The 21,739-nt window shown below is 41.2% G+C and overlaps 1 pseudogene; it reads right to left on the bottom strand.

Moving 5' to 3' along the window:
- Nucleotides 1–21,739, bottom strand: part of LOC106582742 (potassium voltage-gated channel subfamily D member 3-like) — a 112,564-nt pseudogene that overhangs the window by 86,950 nt on the left and 3,875 nt on the right.

Here is a 21,739-nt window from a genome sequence, read left to right as displayed (position 1 = left end):
AGCAATTCATATTTATATTAACATATCAAATCAAATTTTATTTTATTGGTCACGTACACATGGTTAGCAGATGTTAATGCGAGTGCAGCGAAATGCTTATCCATTCCCACAGCAGCAAATGCCACTAAGATGTGATTTTATACAAAGAAGATGTAGTCTAAGAAATTCATGCTTCAGGCTCCCTAAAGTAGTCATGAGAATGGATGGAGCCCAGCAAATTAACTTTGTCAAATGATACCTTTAATTTGGGTGAGGGAAAATGTCAAAGAAATGGAGCTTTCAAGATTTCATATAGAAAATTGGACGTACCTTCATGTGTCTGACTTTCTTAGCTTCCTAATTCAAGACAAACTATCTTTTTCAATATTCCACATTACAAAGAAGATAGAAGAGCATTCCCAGTAATGAGCCAGTCTTTTGTGGGCTACAGTAACAAACTTAGACGGAGAAATGTCAACATGGATGAAAAATCGAACGTCTCTCGTCTCATCTGTTGTATGGAGATTGATCTAATCAGCACAGAGATCCTGCCAAACACCCATTAGCCACACAGCACTAGCTAGCGGTATTGTTACAGCGTCTTCACAGCACTGTGTCATGACAAACAAAGCCACCAAGCAGTATCTTCTGGAGGAATAACTTGCCTGAGAAAATAGAGAGCCTTAGTGATCCTCACAGACACAAGGGTCACAGTGTCATACTGGAAATATCTATATAATTGGCATATACATTAACAAAGCTGCTGAATTACTTCAATGTACTGTGGAGAATATTGAGATGGCAGATTGAGGCTTCATGTGGCCTGGAAGGTAGGGAACCTGTCTATGTGATGTAAATACTGATCTTCATTTTTTCTCTGCTTTCTCAGTTTCTCTCAGCGCATGTTTGATGGATTTCTAGCCTCCGACTACTTTCACCATCTAAAATACTTGTTGTTAGGAAGCGACCTGAAATTTAGCTGCAAGCACTTGTCCAATACGTTTGTAAACACTTGAATTGCAATAGCTATGGATACTAATATACCACCAGACACATCCTAAACACCTTAATCAACTCATTCTAATAGTCAAAATCTCCGGTGCCAACTGACAGATGGCAGATATTGTGGTCTTTGTTTACTATAGAGAAATCTATCAATTCAAATGTGTGCTCAGGAGTGTACGCAAATAATGCAGCTTTCTGATCCAATCAGAAAGGCCATTACTGTTCACAGATCTTAACGCTTGACCATGAACGGTCGAATGAGACCGAGCCACAACATCATCTCCATTTGGCCATAAAAAAAATCACTTTATTTGAATGATAGAGAAAAATATATATATACATTTTACATATGCAAAATTCTGCATATAAATTGATATTTGACGCCAACTCCGATGAAGAGGACTTATGAATCTCTGGCTGCATTTATGATGGTAATGAAAAGCCATAAGCTCACCATGAATAAACATGACGGCAACATATAATAACATCAGGTAGGCATATGCCCCAGGGGCAGAGGTAAACACACAAACAAGGCTGAGCAGAGAAGCAATAAGTAATTGCACACACTACAATCACCTATCCATGTAATGTACCCTTGGGATGGATGAGTTTTGGAACTGTATTAAAAATCTTGTAAATTGGGCTATTAGATTCATGAATATATATAATGCATTACACTGATACAGTTAAATCTACAGGGGGGAAATGAAAATAGCCCTAGTGCATAGCAGTGCATATTTGTTCTCTTCAAGGAGCTGGCTGTGGCAAGATGAATTTTGAATTTTGAATAGGAATTTTATCTATCAGAGAGTGAAATCATAACTTAAAAAATGCTCACAAAACTTGTACAAATTGCACAAAGATGTGCACAAATATGTGTGTTGCGCATGCGTTTCTCAAATTAGGATTTGGCCCTGAGAGATGAAAAGAGACCCAACAGTTATGAGGACAATCAGTCTTTGTCATTACCACTTCACATTGATAAATCTCACTGCACAGTTATCACCCTTACTATAAACAACAAAACATGTAGTTTATTTCAGTTTACCTGACAGCAATGTTTTTATGAAACCTGAAGGTTCCTTCCTTCAGACTAGCTCACTAGCTCAGTCCTTATGCTTTTCCATACTGTAGCAGATGGGAGGTTACCAGGTTCCTACCTTCTCTGTACCTGGGCTGACCCCTGCCAGCTGTTTGGAAAGATAAGGCTCCAACTGAAAATAGTCTGTCTATTTTGGGCAAAGCCTGCAATTCAAGGTGCTTGATGCTATAACGTCAACATCTTGAAGGGAAAAAGCCAGGGTTGGGCTCAATTCAATTTGAACTCGAGGAAGTTCTTCATGAATTGAACAGTCCCCTCAGAGAAATAATGGGTGATTTCAATTGATACATTGAAATCCAATGAACTGATATTCAATTTATCTCTCTGAACTGACTGAATGGGGATATAATTGGTCCCCATCTGGCTGTTTACAGTACAGTTAACTCCCTCCTTCATCCCAGTCTCTGGCATGACCTCTGCCTGTCTCACCAAGCCAACAAGCATCTACAGTGAGAGCACAGCTGATCTTACATTCAATTAAACAAAGAGGTGCAATGGGTTGGCACTCAAAAATGTCGCATAAAGCTTACTTCATTATTCAATGTTTAAAATGTTTTACTGCATCAGGGATAGCGTACACAGCCATTTTGGTTTTACCAAGGTCAACCTGCAGATTGATGTGCCTCACAGAGTGGAGTCTACATTCACAACGGCAGATATACTTTTGAGGAGATGGGAAACGTTCCCCATTCATTCCCACTGAGGGTCTGAAAATCCATCGGTCTCTGGCCCAATTTTGCATGCAACACAAAGCAAACCCTCATTACCTCCATCAGCAATCTGAATACATTAACCCCATCTTGTCTCTCACAGACTCAGACACTGTAAACGGATGGAGGAGATAGCTAAGGAGGCCAACCTGCTGGTGCTTTTACCATGAACAGTAGCATGTTGGTACCACAGGTATTATATCTTTGTGAAGTACATCAATGCATATGAACTGTATTACCTATCAGCTGACTATGGTCAAGATGTATTTTGTGACTGTAGAATACTATATCATGTCGACCTTCCAACTATGAAAATGTCCTGGCGTGTTAATAGAAATTGCTGACCTCTTCTTTGGCCGGCTGACCGTGTGGTGACAGAGGGGATGGCAGGTGTGTGTGCATGTGTATGTGTGTATGGTAAGGTTTACAAATCGTAGGTCCATAGTGCCAAGCCTGAGTGAGGAGAAAGTGGAGAGCAGCAGGCCACAGGTCGTTAAAGATTCCAGTCAGACCCAGCTATCGTCTGTATGTATAATTATTTTAAAATGAGTTTAGGTGCTAAATGAACCTCCGACTGAGTTAAATTAAATTCCACAGCTATCGTTAGAAAGGTCGCCATTAAAGAGCCCTGTGTTGGGAAATTGGCTCCAAGTTTCTTGGCCAGATAAAGGGGATATTTTTAATTTCCTACTAGGCTTGCTCATTCTGATCCGCGAGGCTGTAGGGCAGCAAAACGCACCATTAATTCCATTTGAAGGCAGGTTGCCATCACGGATCATTTAGCTTTGTCCCATCCCCCTAATGATCAAGGTGAAACTTCTTCCTTGTGCTTATAAAACATTGTGTTTCATCTAGCTACCGATACACTGAATTATTTACCAATGGTGTATGCCATTCACGAAGACATGAAAGAAATAAAGTCATTCACAGATTGCTTTTGACCAATCCACACCTTCCACCTTCTATTTCCACTCACTCATTCCCTTTGATTCCACTTCATTCATGCCATATAGTCCCGTGTGGCTCAGTTGGTAGAGCATGGTGTTTGCAACGCCAGGGTTGTGGGTTTGATTCCCACGGGAGACCAGTATGGAGAAAAAAATAATAATGTATGAAATGTATGCATTCGCTCTGGATAAGAGTGTCTGCTAAATGACTAAAATGTATATTGGCTTTCATCATAACTAACCATGAGATGATTGGTTTTCTTTCCCCACCCCTGGCTAAAGGCTGTCACGTTCACTCAGCTCAGTGTCTTAGTGCCATGGGGATCAATGGTCAAAAAGGCAATTCACCTCATTTGCATAAACAAAACATCTATGACCAACGTAGAACCCAGACAGACGCAGCATGCCGCTTGTCTCTGGTAGAAGATGACACTCTTTATGTTTTTTTAATGTTTATAATTTTACTTCCCTTTTCACCCCAATTTCATGATTTCCAATTGCAATCTGACAACCAGATTCAGCTTGCAGGCGCCCAACCCGCCACAAGGAGTCACTAGCCCCCCCCTCCAGTATGATTATAAAACCTGCCGACAAAGGAGGTGCATTAGTGATACTAAATGCAGCAGACTATGAAAAGGAAATCCTGAGACAACTTAGTGATGATGCATTTACAAAAGACTCCCAAAGGACCCTACTAATCAATTCAAGTCTCTGATCCATGACAACTTGTCTAAATCTTTGAATGAAGGGGAAATTACAAAGACAGAATATGAGTATATGAAAGTTGATTGCCCAACCACACCTGTCATATACACGCTACCCAAAATTCACAAGAGCATGACACCACCTATACCAGGCAGGCCCATTGTGAGAGGTAACGGATCTCTGAAAGAGAATATCTCTACCTTTGTAGACCATACTGTGAAACCCTGGGCGATCTCCCTCCCCACATATACTAGAGACTCTATTGATTTTATTAATCTTTTGAAATCTGTGGATCATATATCTGAAAATTCTATTCGGTGTACTTTTGATGTTACCAGTCTATATACTAACATCCCCCATCAGGGCGACCTAGAGGCCCTCATGTTCTACCTCAATGAGCGTCCCCCTAATGCTCTACCCCGCACCAACCTCCAACTATTTTCTCTTCGGAGAAGACTTTTTCCTCCAGACCAAAGGGACAGCGATGGCGAGCACTAAGGCTCTTCATTATGCTAACCTATAGCTAGGATTGTTTGAAAAACAGGTGGTGCTGAATTCAGACCTTAACCCCTGTCTCTCCAATATTCTCCCAATTCTGAGATATTTGGATGACATTTTTGTGATCTATACAGGGGCACAGGAATAACTTTTAGAATTCCATGCTTATCTAAACACGATGAATGAACATCTTCACTTCCTCATTAACTATGACCCGGTCGGAATATTATCGCTTTTTTACGAGAAAAATGGCATAAAAATTGATTTTAAACAGCGGTTGACATGCTTCGAAGTACGCTAATGGAATATTTAGAATTTTTTTGTCACGAAACGCGTCGGGCGTGTCACCCTTCTTTACACTTCGGATAGTGTCTTGAAAGCACAAACAAAACAGAGGATATTTGAACATAACTATGGATTATTTTGAACCAAACCAACATTTGGTATTGAAGTAGAAGTCCTGGAAGTGCATTTTGACGAAGAACAGCAAAGGTAATAACATTTTTCTTATAGTAAATCTGACTTTGGTGAGTGCCAAACTTGGTGGGTGTCTAAATAGCTAGCCCTGTGATGCCGGGCTATCTACTTAGAATATTGCAAAATGTGCTTTCACCGAAAAGCTATTTTAAAATCGGACATAGCGAGTGCATAGAGGAGTTCTGTATCTATAATTCTTAAAATAATTGTTGTGTTTTTTGTGAACGTTTATCGTGAGTAATTTAGTAAATTCACCGGCAGTGTTCGGTGGGAATGCTAGTCACATGCTAGTCACATGCTAATGTAAAAAGCTGTTTTTTGATATAAATATGAACTTGATTGAACAAAACATGCATGTATTGTATAACATAATGTCCTAGGGTTGTCATCTGATGAAGATCATCAAAGGTTAGTGCTGCATTTAGCTGTGGTTTGGGTTTATGTGACATTATATGCTAGCTTGAAAAATGGGTGTCTGATTATTTCTGGCTGGGTACTCTGCTGACATAATCTAATGTTTTGCTTTCGTTGTAAAGCCTTTTTGAAATCGGACAGTGTGGTTAGATTAACGAGAGTCTTGTCTTTAAAATGGTGTAAAATAGTCATATGTTTGAAAAATTGAAGTTTTTGCATTTCTGAGGTTTTTGAATAACGCGCCACGGGATTACACTGGCTGTTACGTAGGTGGGACGATTTGGTGCCACCTAGCCTAGAGAGGTTAAATGTCTCAGAAAGACACTCAACACAGGAGAGGAGGCTAAACGTCTCTCTGAAGCAGATTATATATAGCCAGTGATTAAGGCAGATGGGAACATGACCTACATGCATAACAACATTCCTCTCACTTCTGATGCTCTGCCACAGAGTACGTTGGTTCAGGACTTTACAACTGGGAGAATCAGACTAATTATAACACCAGAGTCATGGTGTAGTTCACAGCACACCTTAGTATTAATATATCACTCATTATTGGGTTATTGTTTTGGGGAGTCAATGACACAACCCAGTGAACCTCTTGTGCTTGGCCTGCCTGTGCCTCGTCATCTGTGCTCAGGTAAAACGATTGCTCCCCACTCCACTCGCGGGTCCATCAGAATGCATTTTGAAACAGATATCACACTGTTGATGGGCCCAAAAAAGCCACACTCCCCCCTGGGAACCACTTGGGGATGGGAGAGAGGGGGAAGAGAAGAGAAAGGGCTTCCTCCATCCCCATCAATCTTTTGGGTCCAGTCCCGCTGCTGCTGCTGCTGGCTGCCAATGCCTGGGAATCTATCTATCCGGCAGGCAGCTGGGAGCAGCTCTTGCTGGGATTCAATTGAGATCCTTTTATTAGCCACCTGAAGTTGATTTAACAGCCCTGTTCCTCTGTAGCCGAGGTGTGTTTATCCAGCCTTTACCTTCCCTCACATCCTTCCCCCATCACTAGCCCCCTGTACATCCCATTACCCAGAAAAGGCTGTGTTGTCTTCTCTCTGACAGGGACGGACGAGGGTGGCAGTCAGCAACAGAGAACAGACAGGATCAAAAGTGGTTGCCAAAAAGGGTTGCATGGCTGTAGTTAGGTATATTCCTGAATAGAAAGGGTCTGAGATGGAAGGTGGACAGTCTGTCCTTGGAGGGGTTTGGGAGTCTGAGGAAGGTTAAATACAGTGCATTCGGAAAGTATTCAGACCCCTTGACTGTTTCAAAATGTTGTTACATTACAGCCTTATTCTAAAATGGATTAAATTAAATGTTTCAATCTACACACAATACCCCATAATGACAAAGTGAAAACAGGTTATTATACATTTTTGAAAATGTATTAAAAGTAAAAAACAGAAATACATTATTTACATAGGTATTCAGACCCTTTGCTATGAGAATCGAAATTGAGCCCAGGTGCATCCCGTTTCCAACTTGATTGGAGTACACCTGTGGTAAATTCAATTGATTGGACATGATTTGTAAAAGCACACACATGTCTATATAAGGTCCCACAGTTGACAGTGCATATCAGAGCAAAAACCAAGCCATGAGGTCGAAGGAATTGTCCATAGAGCTCCGAGAGAGGATTGTCTCAAGGCACAGATCTGGGAAAGGGTTCCAAAACATTTCTGCAGCATTGAAGGTCCACAAGAACACAGTGGCCTCCATCATTCTTAAAAGGAAGAAGTTTGGAACCACCAAGACTTTTCCTAGAGCTGGCCGCCCGGTCAAACTGAGCAATCAGGGGAGAAGGGCCTTGGTCAGGGAGGCGACCAAGAACCCGATGGTCACTCTGACAGAGCTCCAGAGTTCCTCTGTGGAGATGGGAGAACCTTCCAGAAGCACAACCATTTCTGCAGCACTCCACCAATCAGGCCTTTATGGTAGAGTGGCCAGATGGAAGCCACTCCTCAGTAAAAGGTACATACCAGCCTGCTTGGAGTTTGCTAAAAGGCTCCTAAAGGACTCTCGGACCATGAGAAACAAGATTCTCTGGTCTGATGAAACAAAGATTGAACATATTTGGCCTGAATTCCAAGCATCACGCCTGGAGGAAACCTGGCACCATCCCTACGGTGATGCATGGTGGTGGCAGCATCATGCTGTGAGGATGTTTTTCAGCGGCAGGGATAGGGAGACTAGTCAGGATCGAGGGAAAGATGAACAGAGCAAAGTACAGAGAGATCCTTGTTGAAAACCTGCTCCAGAGCGATCAGGATCTGGGGCGAAGGTTCACCTTCCAACAGAACATTGACCCTAAGCATACAGCCAAGACAATGCAGGAGTGGCTTCGGGACAAGTCTCTGTATGTCCTTGAGTGGCCCAGCCAGAGCCCGGACTTGAACCCAATCGAACATCTCTGGAGAGACCTGAAAATAGCTGTGCAGCAATGTTCCCCATCCAACCTGACAGAGCTTGAGAGGATTTGCAGAGAAAGAATGGGAGAAACTCCCCAAATGCAGGTGTGTGTCATACCCAAGAAGACTTAAGGTTGAATACGTTCAGAATGCACTGTATGTATATTAACTTCTTCACAGTTTAGGAAACTGAACAGAGCAAAATGGAGTGCCAGACTGAGAGAAGAGATTGCACAATTTTGTTACAAATTAACAATCCAAGATTATAGACAAACGTAATACAGTCTGGTTGGTAAATATGATATTCACACATTGAAGTAAATCACCCTCTACGTCTTCCAATAATGGTGTCAGAGAGGGTATCAGTGACAAAAATGCTGTATGTTTTTAAAACATTATTTTTTACAGCTACTGTATTCTATGATAAAACACAATGCATTATTAACCAGACTGGGCTCCTTCCTACTCAGTGTTGTATGGGTCCATTCACACCCTGTAGAACAGAGCCCTCCATCGCTGTCGTAGGAGTCAGGCTCTGCAATCTCCCTCTGTCTCTCACACTCACACCACACAACACACACGCACATCACACAACACACATGTACGCACACACACACACAAGTACACATCCAAATTGCTTCTTTAAAAGGCAACGTTTTATTTTTTACAACCACATCTACATTTTGTATGTAAATGAGATGTTATAGAAGGGTCCAGAACACTTTTTTGTGATTTCACTTATTTTTGATAAACACCCCAAACAGCGGAATGACTTCCTTATCCTCATTGTGCAGTATGGGGGTCCTGAAAAACATACGCTCCAACAAACGCTCCAAAAACACCCAATTATGTCCTTTTAGAAATGCCAAAAGCTCTCAGTATTGTGATGCAGGTCTTTAGATGTTGTACACATGAAATTGTGCAATTCCAAACTTTATCCGCAGCAGTATATTCCCCTTTGTGCAACTCAAACCGTTTCCCCTATCCAACTGTTCCACCTAACCTCATGACCAAAAACACACATTGCTCTAAATGTCATAACCCTCTGAAGTCTGCAGTGGTGTTATGTGAACTGTCTCAATGTGCATTCCATTAGAAGTGCACCCCTATTGATAAAACTAACAAAAATGTGTGGTTGTTTTGGAGGCATGCATTTCTATGTTTCTGTTCCACTCTCTGGATGAATCCGACTGTATATCTCTCTTAGTCGGGAAGATATCAACCCTGATAACAAGATCTTTAACCCGTTAGATATTAATGAAGCAAACGATAAATTGAATGATTGTGTTGATCCAGATTCAAATTTCCTGAAACTTACTAGAAATAATTCTATCACTTGTGATTACTAAAATGTTACGCAATTTAACAACCTGTATAGCAGTATCTAATTCCAAGACAAGCTTGTTTTCGACCTTTCATTTGAATGTCCGCAGTCTTCCTAACAATCATGATCACATTGTTCATTATCTGTCTTCTCTCAGTCATGAATTTTCCATTGTTGCCCTTTCAGAAACAATTTTTGACTGAAGAGACAACCACGCTGTATGACATGTCTCCTTATCATGCTGTTCACCACTGTAGAACCTCAAGAGTTGGAGGAGTGTCCATTTTTGACCGTAAACATTTTCAACTTTTTGTAAGAGAGGACCTCACACTCACATCTGATGACATTGATGTTGAATCTCCTTTCATAGAAATGCACCCCTATTCATTTTCTTGTGGTAAGAAAGTGGTAATCGGATGCATCTATCGGCTAGCCGATTCTGACATTGGTAGTTGCATTGATATCCTTGCATGAACCTTGGATTTGATTGATAATGATGATGACCCATATTTATCAAATTTTGACAACTTCTTTCAATAATGTGCCTAATACAGCAATACTTTATACTGACATTTCTGACCACTTTACAATTTTCCACTTCTCTTTGGCAGCTGGAAATGAACAGATGGGAATGATTAGTAGCATTAAATGTACAATATTTAAGAAAAGTAATTGTGAGAGCTTTTAGATGTTGATCAACTCTGTACTTCACCATTGCTTCCTCTTAGTAAAAAGAGAGCAGCAGAAGGGTTCTGGAAACCTTGGTTACAACCGGTCTCAAAAAATCCTCAGTTTAAAAAAAAAAGATATATAAAAAGTTTCTCACAAATCCCTTTCCCCTGAATTCTGCAAATTACAAAAAGTATAAGAACAAATTTACACACCTACTTCGGAGATCCCCAAAAATATACTTTAATAATAGAAATTCCAGAATCCTTAAATAATATAGACAGAATCATCAATCAACTGTTGAATAAGAAAAAGGGATCTACAACTATCCCATCTCAATTTATTGTTGGAAATAAGACCTATAGTGATCCTGGTGTTATTTCATGTGAATTTAATAACTTTTTTGTGAATTGAGGAAACTGATGGAAATCCCTTGGATTACAATAAGGGACATTTCCATTCTCTGCTTCAGTTTGATCCTCCTGATGTTTTTTTATTTCACCTTTATTTAACTAAGCAAGTCAGTTAACAAATTCTTATTTACAATGACGGCCTACCCCGGCCAAACCCTAACCCGGACAACGACGGACCAATTGTGCGCCACCCTATGGGACTCCCAATCACGGACGTTTGTGACACAGCCTGGAATCAAACCAGGGTCTGTAGTAATGCCTCTATCACTGAAATGCAGTGCCTTCGATCGCTACGCCACTCGGGAGCCAATGTAATGGAGGTGATGGAGGTAATTGGTAACTTAAAGATATCAGCAGCAGGTCATGATGAGATTGGTGCTTCTGGTGAAATCAGTGTCTTCCTCGATCACTGAGCCTCTAACGTATATTTTCACCAAATCTATGCAAACTGGTATTGTTCCTAAAGATTTTAAAATTGCCAAAGTTATCCCCCTCTATACATCTGTAGATCCAAGATCTTTTACAAATTATCGGACAATATCTGTACTACAGCACCATGTTTTTCTAAAATACTAGAAAAATTGGTGTATAAGAGAATGTTGAAACATTTCAAATCAACACTGTATTCTATATGAGCGCCAATAGGTTTTCGTAAAAACTACTCCACTGATATGTCTCTTTTGCAACTTGTGAATCAAATATTTACAGCCCTTAACAACAGTGAATACGCTCTTGGCATCTTTTTAGATTTATCCAAAGCGTTTGACACGGTTGATCATGAAACATTACTTTCTAATATTTCGTTTTTCATGATTATACATATAATTGGTTATATAGTTATGTTTATGATAGACAACAATTTGTTTATGCAAATGTCTGTGCATCTACCAGGGCCAAGATATCCTGTGGTGTCCCACAGGGTTCAATAATTGGACCTTTGTTATTCCTAATCTATATCAATGTCCTTGCTGCTATGTCTTCTACCATACTTCCCATTCTCTTTGCTGATGACACCAATTTGATTTTATCATAAAATTAATTTGATTGACTAATTAATGAAGCCAACCCAGGCATGGACAAATTGTATGATTGGTTCCAGATAAACAAATGATCTTTCATGTAAAATCTTTATTGTATCCACTAGTAAGAATAAGAAATATTGCAAAAAATAAATAAATAAATCACAAGTTGCATCCACTAGATTCCTCTGAGTTCTAATTGCTGAAAAACGATACCGGAAAGATCCTATTCAATTTGTCTGCAGCAAAGTGATGAAATCTGTTGGTATCATCAGAAAGATTTGTGGTGTGGTTTATCAGGCTTGCTTCCTAACTCTATTCTGTAGCTTAATTTACCTATATCGAATTTACTGTAATATTGTCTGGGCCAGTACACACGCCTCTTACCTCCACAAATTACTCATCATACAAAAGACATTCGCAAGACTAGCCACCACCTCTAATTACCTAGCTCCATCTGCACCTTTGTTTAAGAAACAATATCTTGTCTATTTACAACATTAATGTACACCAATTATGCATTTTCATCTACAAATGCTCATACCTCCCAGACAGTTTACCTAAACCCTTCAATGGATTCTTCCAGGCTAATTCTGAAATCCATCTATATAACACAAGACACTGCGATAACCTCTAGCCTCCCCTCTGTCACACGTTACATAGTCAATTCTCTATCAGATACAGAGGTACCATACTCTGGAATTCATATCTTCACATTGCAAAAACCTCATCATCCCTCAATAACAACTCAGTAATCTCCTCCATATAGCTCAACTCTCACACACTCACATCCACACATGCACACACACATTTAAATAAAATGTATACTGCTTTTCAGCTTTTTTGTGTTTGCTGATCGATTCATTTGTACTTTTATGATTAGTGGGTTTTATCTGTTTGAACAAACCTTTTTGATGTTTTTACTTGTGTTTTGTATATAGTGTTTTTGTGGTGTGGTTTTTACATAAGCCCTTTGGCTTCCAACCACACCTGCACACCGTATTTTATTTATTTATTTATTTGTTTTTATCTGTGTTGTTGTTTATCACTTATTTTATTTGGTGCAAATAAATTCAACCTTAAACCTTAAACTGTAGACACTAATAGAGTCATGCTTTCCCGGTAAAGGTCTTTCTGGTATTGATAACGGAGTTGGGATGGGGAGGAATATTTACCACACATACAGTATACTGTATTATCACAGCTGATGGTATGCCGATGTGGTCCTCCAGCATAGCCTACTGACAGGCCCTGATTTTAGCTTGCCAGAGAATGACAGCATATACATTCTTTGTACATGTCATTCCAAGATAAGTCTTTATACATGTAATTCCAAGATAAGGGAAATAAATTAAAAAGACAACACCATCTCTACTTCCACAAAAGCCTTAATCTGAACACCTAAATTGGAAGATTTACTGGTGACTTGTGTTTGGGGGTAGATGGTTGCTTGGTTTGCGTCCATGGTTTTTACATAAAAAGACAGATGGCAAATGGGTGACCTCATCACCTGAGCATATGCCCCTTCAGCAGGTGAGCAAAGTGGCAGGCTTTAGAAACGCTGTGTCGGAACAAGATGGTTGAATGACTACAGAGTTTCCGTGGTGATCCATTCTGTAATAATGGGAAGCCTCACTTACAGTAAATTATAGAAGAATGGGGGCATCAATTAACTTTAATTTAAAAAACATTTGGAGGAGAGCAAATGGATTTGTTAGACAGGCAACTTAAATACCATATATCCCCAAAAAAGTGTAACCTTAAAGGGAAAGGGATACTTCGGGATTTTGGCAATAATAGTATGCTAGCGGGTACCCATAGACTTCCAGTCATTGCGCTAACACTAGTTAGCATTGGCTTGCGAAACTACCTCAAACTTCCTTCATACTGGACACAGAGACATAAAAATGTTATCCACAAGTTCATCCAGAGTGGGATATCTGCAACTTCTAGAGTTTTGATCCAATTGTAAGCATTACCAACAGAGCAAATGGGAAAACAAACAAGTAATGGTGGTGGAGGGGATGGCTGCCATTTTATGGGCTCTTAACCAACCGTGCTATTTTGTTTGTTTTTTTGCATTGTTTGTAACTTATTTTGTTCATAATGTTGCTGTTACTGTCTCTTATGACCGAAAAGAGCTTCTGGACATCAGAACACAGATTACTCGCCTTAAACTGGACAAAGACTTTTTCTTTGATTCGAACGAGAGGAATTTACTCCAGACAACCGACAAGGCTCTCATCCCAGGCATTCGTAGGAGAAAAAGATGGAGATATCGCGGAAGGAGATCAGGGTGCCTTGTACGGATCCAGCGATGAATGGCTAATCTGCCTTTGCCATCGGTACTATTGGCCAATGTACAATCGCTGAATAATAAAGTGGACGAACTACAAGCACGTATATCTTACCAACGGGACATTAAAAACTGTAATATCTTATGTTTCCCAGAGTCGTGGCTGAAAGACGACATGAATAACATACAGCTGGCGGGTTACATACTGTATCGGCAGGATAGAACAGCAGCCTCTGGTAAGACAAACGGTGGCGGTCTAGGTATATTTGTAAACAACAGCTGGTGCACAATATCTAAGGAAGTCTCGAGGTTTTGCTCGCCTGAGGTAGAGTATCTCCATGATAAGCTGTAGACCACACTATCTACCAAGAGAGTTTTCATCTATATTCTTCGTAGTTGTCTATTTACCACCACAAATTGATGCCGGCACTTAAATCTGTTTTACCTCATTTCTACAAGCATGTTGAATGTGCGATCAGAGGGGAAAAAACTCAAGATCACCTTTACTCCACACACAGAGACGCGTACAAAGCTCTCCCTCGCCCTCCATTTGGCAAATCTGACCATAGATATCGTCCGATTAATCGGTATTGGCTTTTTTTGGTCCTCCAATAATCGGTATCAGTATAGGCGTTGAAAAATCATAATCGGTCGACCTCTAGTACGTACATACCCCAACCAGAAGCCATGGATAACAGACAACATCTGCACTGAGCTAAATAATAATAATAATAAAAAGTAACACAATAAGAATAACAATAACTACACCGGCTCTGACTCTTGTTGGATGTGGAAGGGCTTGCAAACTATTACAGAATACAAAGAGAAGCACAGTCGAGAGCTGCCCAGTGATACGAGCCTACCAGATGAGCTAAATTACTTCTATGCTCGCTTCGGGGCAAGTAACACTAAAACATGCATGAGAGCATTGGCTGTTCCGGACGACTGTGTGATCACGCTCTCCGCCGCTCTCCGCAGCGATGTGAGTAAGATCTTTAAACAGGTCAACATTCACAAGGCCGCAGGGCCAGACAGATTACCAGGACGTGTACTCCGAGCATGCGCTGACCAACTGGCAAGTGTCTTCACTGACATTTTCAACCTCTCCCTGTCTGAGTCTGTAATACCAACATGTTTCAAGCAGACCACCATAGTCCCTGTGTCCAAGAACATTAAGGTAACCTGCCTAAATGACTACCGACCCGTAACACTCACGTCTGTAGCCATGAAGTGCTTTGAAAGGCTGATCATGGCTCACATCAACACCATTATCCCAGAAATCCTAGACCGGGGGTCGGAAACCCGCGGCTCTAGAGCCGCATGCGGCTCTTTAGTGCCGCCCTAGTGGCTCCCTGGAGCTTTTTAAAAAATATGAAAATGGAAAAAGATGGTGTGAATATATTTTTGGTTTTAATATAATTTATTATCCAATGCTGTAAAAATGTGTATAATAAATATTTAATTTCAACATTTCTGTCAACGAAGATTTACGTCATAGCCTGCGACACACGTTTCTTTCAGCTCGGTGTAGTGCCAGACAGGTGGCTGTTGCAAACAAACCGGCGGGTGTGTCATGGGCCATGGATCCCAAAGGGAAAAAGAGAAAGATAGCTGAGGAGAACAGAGGATTCCACAGTTCTTGGACCGAATCATTTGCTTTCATTGCCAATGCGGAAGGATTGCCTGCATGTTTGCTTTGTAATGAGAAGTTGTCAACTAACGAAAAGAGTAACGTTGAAAGACATTTCCATTCTTCCTGACAGTTATAGGAACATGAAGAAATATGCATTTGGAGTATTATCCATCTTTGCATCAACATACCTGTCTCGAGCAGATATTCTCAAACATGAACTACATAAAATCCAAATACCGCACCCGCCTCACAGATGAGAGCTTGCAGTCCTGCGTGAAGATTAAAGTTACATCTTACACGCACGATGTTGAGAAGCTGTCCAGTGATGTCCGAAAACAGAAGTCACATTAAACGGGTAAGTACATAATCCTGTCATAGGCACATATTTAGTAACAAAGTGGCTGTTTTTATAAAGTGATTTCTGATTTTTGTCAGTATATATTTGGAATGACACATAGGGATATTATTGTGTTTTGTTGCTCAGGTCCGAGGATGGCTGCATTGTATTGTGCGTGTCAAAAGAGAACAGGGTGCTGCTGCATTTTACCCTTGCACATTTGCAGAAAACTAAAGAGAAGAGGATAATGCACAGAAATCGAACTTAAACTGTATTATTTTAATTTGATATACTTTACCTTTTCAAAAGGCTGCTGTTTTATTGCACTCTGTCTGTTGCCCAGATAAGGGGAAAAGAGAAGAGGATTGTTTCGTATTATTGAGGATTGAAAAGGACTGCATTTTATTTCCATGGGGAGGTCTGAAATTACAGGAGGCCTATTATGCACGTTGCACATTTTGTTGTTTTTTCGAATCCTAAAATAAAAATGACATCAAAAATCTGATTTCTGTATTGTATTTCTATAATTTCATCAATGCAACGAAACATAATACATTAATATTATAATGGAAGTTAAACTTAAAGCACCATCGTACAGCAGAGTAGTCACGTGGTGCGTCATTCTCTCCAGGATGCGCTGCAGGTAAAATAAACGTTTAATGTATTTGTAGCCTACTTATCATTTTGATAGTAGGCTAATATAGCTAATATAGACACTTACAGCATGTGTTGCCTTCATTATAAGGCTTATATAAGGCTTTTCATTTTTTGCGGCTCCAGACAGATTTGTTTTTTGTTTTTTTGGTCCAATATGGCACTTTCAACATTTTGGGTTGCCGACCCCTGCCCTAGACCCACTCCAATTTGCATACCGCCCCAACAGATCCACCCTCAGGGGTGTGTGCTCAGTCCCCTCCTGTACTCCCTGTTCACTCATGGCTGCACGGCCAGGCACGACTTCAACACCATCATTAAGTTTGCCGATGACACAACAGTGGTAGGCCTGATCACCAACAACATCGAGACAGCCTGTAGGGAGGAGGTCAGAGACCTGACAGTGTGGTGCCAGGACAACAACCTCTCAATCAACGTGCTCAAGACAAAGGAGATGATTGTGGACTACAAGAAAAGGAGGACTGAGCACGCCCCCATTCTCATTGACGGGGCTGTAATGGAACAGGTTGAGAGCTTCAAGTTCCTTGGTGTCCACATCACCAACAAACTAACATGTTCCAAGCACACCAAGACTGTCGTGAAGAGGGCAAGACAAAACCTATTCCCCCTCAGGAGACTGAAAAGATTTGCCATGGGTCCTCAGATCTTCAAAAGGTTCTAGAGCTGCACCAGAGAGAGCATCCTGACTAGTTGCATCACTGCCTGGTAGTGCGTACTGCCCAGTACATCACTGGGGCCAAGCTTCCTGCCATCCAGGACCTCTATACCACGCGGTCTCTTATCAATGGCGGTTATGATATTATTCAGGACCTTGAGCATGGCTGAGGTGCACCCATGACCAGCTCTGAAACAAGATTGCATAGCGGAGAAGGCACGGTGAGATTCGAAATGGTCGGTAATCTGTTTGTTAACTTGGCTTTCAAAGACCTTAGAAAGGCAGGGTAGAATAGATATAGGTCTGTAGCAGTTTGGGTCTAGAGTGTCTCCCCCTTTGAAGAGGGGGATGACCACAGTAGCTTTCCAATCTATTAGAATCTCAGACAATACGAAAGAGAGTTTGAACAGGCTAGTAATAGGGGTTGCAATAATTTCAGCAGATACTTTTAGAAAGAGAGGGTCCAGATTGTCTAGCCCGGCTGATATGTAGGGGTCCAGATTTTGCAGCTTTCAGAACATCAGCTATCTGGATTTGGGTGAAGGAGAAGTGGGGGAGGGTTGGCGAGTTGCTGTGGGGAGCGCAGTGCTGTTGACTGGGGTAGGGGTAGCCAGGTGGAAAGTATGGCCAGCCGTAGAAAAAGGCTTATTGAAATTCTCAATTATTGTGGATTTATCGGTAGTGACAGTGTTTCCTAGCCTCAGTGCATTGGGCAGCTGGGAGGAGGTTCTCTTATTCTCCATGGACCTTACAGTGTCCCAGAACTTTCTTGAGTTTGTACATAGGATGCAAATTTCTGTTTGAGAAAGCTAGCCTTAGCTTTCCTAACTGCCTGTGTATATTGGTTCCTAACTTCTTTAAAAAGTTGCATATCATGGGGGCTATTCGATGCTAATGCAGAACGCCACAGTTCAAAAAAATTTTTACGGAGCATGCTTATTTAAGATGGTGAGGAAGGCACTTTTAAAGAATAACCAGGCATCCTCTACTGACGGGATGAGGTCAATGTCATTCCAGGATACTCCGGCCAGGTCAATTAGAAAGGCCTGTTCGCAGAAGTGTTTTAGGGAGCGTTTGACAGTGATGAGTGGTGGTCGTTTGACCGCAGACCCATTACGGATGCAGGCAATGAGTCAGTGATCGCTGAGATCTTGGTTTAAAACAGCAGAGGTGTATTTGGAGGGCGAGTTAGTTAGGATGATATCTTTGAGGGTGCCCATGTTTACGGATTTGGGGTTGTACCTGGTAGGTTCATTCATAATTTGTGTGAGATTGAGGGCATCAAGTTTAGATTGTAGGATGGCCGGGGTGTTAAGCATGTCCCAGTTTAGGTCATCTAACAGCACGAGCTCAGAAGATAGATTGGACCAATCAATTCACATATGGTGTCCAGGGCACAGCTGGGGGCAGTTTCTGGAAAGGTGAATTTTTAGAAGTAGAAGCTCGAATTGTTTTGGTACAGACCTGGATAGGAAGATCGAACTCTGCTGGCTATCTCTACAGTAGATTACAACACCGCCCCCTTTGGCAGTCCTATCTTGGCGGAAAATATGTGGTGGTTTTCCTAAGCCAGGATTCAGACACGGCTAAGCCATCCAGGTTGGCAGAATGTGCTAAAGCAGTGAATAAAGCAAACTTAGGGAGTAGGCATCTAATGTTAACATGCATGAAACCAAGGCTTTTACGGTTACAGAAGTAAAAAGATGAGAGCACCTGGGGAGTAGGAGTGGAGCAAGGCACTGCAGGTCCTGGATTAACCTCTACATCACCAGAGGAACAGAGGTGAAGTAGGATAAGGGTACGGATAAAGGCTATAAGAACTGGCCGTCTTTCACGTTCGGAACAGAGAGTAAAGGGAGCAGGTTTCTGTGCACGATAGCATAGATTCAAGGCATAATGTACAGACAAAGGTATGGTAGGAAGAGAGTACATTGGAGGTAAACCTAGGCATTGAGTAATGAAGAGAGAGATATAGTCTCTAGAGACGTTTAAACCAGGTGATGTCATCGCATATGTGGGAGGTGGAACAACATGGTTGGTTTAGGCATATTGAGCAGGGCTATAGGCTCTACAGTGAAATAAGACAGTAATCACTAACCAGGACAGTAATGGACAAGGCATATTGATATTAGGGAGAGACATCCATAGCCAAGTGATCGTATGGGTCCAGTGAGTGGTTGGGCTGGCTGGGGACACGGCGATTCAGACAGTTAGCAGGCCGGTGCTAGCAAGCTAGCAGGCCGGGTCTAGCAAGCTAGCATAAGGGCCTTAGAGGGACGTCGCGATGGGGGAAAAGTCTGTTTTTGCCTCCTCGTGAGGTGACGTCGATAGACCAGTCGTGGAATAATTAGAGTTCCAAGTAGCAGAGGGGTCCAAGTCCAATTGGCAAAATGGGTATAGTGGTCCAAGAAACTGGCCAGTGGATCAGCTAACACTCCAATATACTCTAGATAGCTAGCAGGCCGCGGTTAGCAGAATGGGCCTTCAGGGGACGTCGTGCCTGAGGGGCCTGTTGGGATCCTCGGGCAGATTATGTCGGTATTCCAGTCGTGAAGGATCGGTGGGGTTCCGTGCCCCATAGTAGAAGGGGTCCGGATATTGTAGCCGAGGAGTGGGCTTCAGGAGTAGCCCAGGAGCCCTAGCTGGGAGATGGGTCTAGCATGGGCTTGCCCCAGGCTAGTTGGTGCTTGCTCCGGGATGGAAACGTTAGTTATTTATTATTATTTATTATTTGTTATTATTATTATTTGTTACTTTTATTTATTTATTTTAGCTATTTTTCTTAAAACTGCATTTTTGGTTAAGGGCTTGGAAGTAAGCATTTCACTGTAAGGTCTACACCTATCGTATTTGGGGCATGTGACAAATACAATTTGGTTTGATTCGAAAATTGATTCAAAATGGTTGCCCTCTGCTGGTGATTTGCAGGATAAGCAATGATACAAGTAAAAGGAGGGATGTGATTTTTTGTATTATTTCAGTATTAAATGGGCCATTATTTTAAAACTAGCAGAGTTCCCACTCTGGAATGTTGGTATGCCTGTAGAGTATATTAGGTTCAACAATATATTGAAAATATGCCAAAATAAAGTAATATGCTTTTATATGTTTTTATGCTTTTAGATCCAAATGTGAAATATATTTCAACAATCATTCGTCCAAAGGACCATTCTATGGATGTTTTTTTGTGGGGGAAACCAACAACTCTTGGTATATTTTTTACCTTATTTCTTGAGGAATCACTCATGATGCAACTGGTGGGTACTGAAGAGAACAGAACAGGAACAGGGTTGAATGGCTATTTCCCCTGGCACTATTTCCTGGAGAGAGACTTCCTAACTGCTTGGCGAAACAAGCGTCAAGGTCACTGTATTAGCTGGCCAGTGAAGAATCAGACAGGCTACAACAGCACCAGTCTACCAGGGAGACATTGGTTGTCAGAGGTCATTCTCAATGACTAACACAATGTGGAGATGGACAAAGCCCAAAGAGAAGCTGGCAGAAACAGACAAAGTATAAATAGAAGGAAAATAGTTGTAAAAAGCATTACATCTACATACTGTACGTACCTATAGATGTAACATTGAAAAGAACGTACAGTTATTTTTTTTATAACAAATTTAAACCAATCATTAATCTAGTAAGAAAAACAAAAACCCTTTCACCGGCATTCAGGATCCCAATTCTTATTACAATCATTGTTTTCTGGGATTATGTGTCCCAGAGCATACCAGATTACGGACATTTTTGAAATGACATTAGACACAAAACACCCACTAGACAAAGACATAATAGGAACACACAAATCTCCTGCTACCCTCGCAAAACATTCAGGCAAGCGCATACATGGACGAATGCACAGGCACGTGCGTGCTTACACACACACACACACACACACACACACTTTCCCAGGAGCTACTGCATTCGGCCAGCCTACAGTGAGGTAAACACTTTGCCATTAGAGTTTATACTAGTAGGTCAGGTAGGTACTGTAAATGTAGTGGTGGCTCTCCACCATTACTGAAATGGGCAGCAGCATCATACATACACCCACTAGTCTATTGAAGAAGTGAGGAAGCCGTTGGCATTTATCCATATTCCATTTTCCACCACATAGCAGAAAACATATCCAGGACACCCAAACAATAGACCAAGGTATTACATTTGCAGTAAAACACAGGCAAGCATTTTGGCACCAGATCAAATCTGGTAATCAACTTTTTAAGGTGCATTCATCATATTGAAGTGAATTATAGTTGTATAACTAACTAAAGCCTCTTCAGAAAACATTTGTTGTTTGAATTCAACCTTGGATGGTTGACTTCTTAACTTTTTAGAATACAAAAACTCCCAACATTAATCAGTATTTGTGATTTGATGATGCCAAGTAAGGTTTTGTGAGACCTCCTGATTTGAAGATAATATTTGTGAACCATCTTGAGATCTCTTGGGGACAGCATGCATCAT

The sequence above is a fragment of the Salmo salar genome, chromosome ssa22 (assembly GCF_905237065.1).
Source record: "Salmo salar chromosome ssa22, Ssal_v3.1, whole genome shotgun sequence".
In the NCBI taxonomy this organism is placed as follows: domain Eukaryota; kingdom Metazoa; phylum Chordata; class Actinopteri; order Salmoniformes; family Salmonidae; genus Salmo; species Salmo salar.
This window is presented reverse-complemented; position numbering and strand designations above follow the sequence as displayed.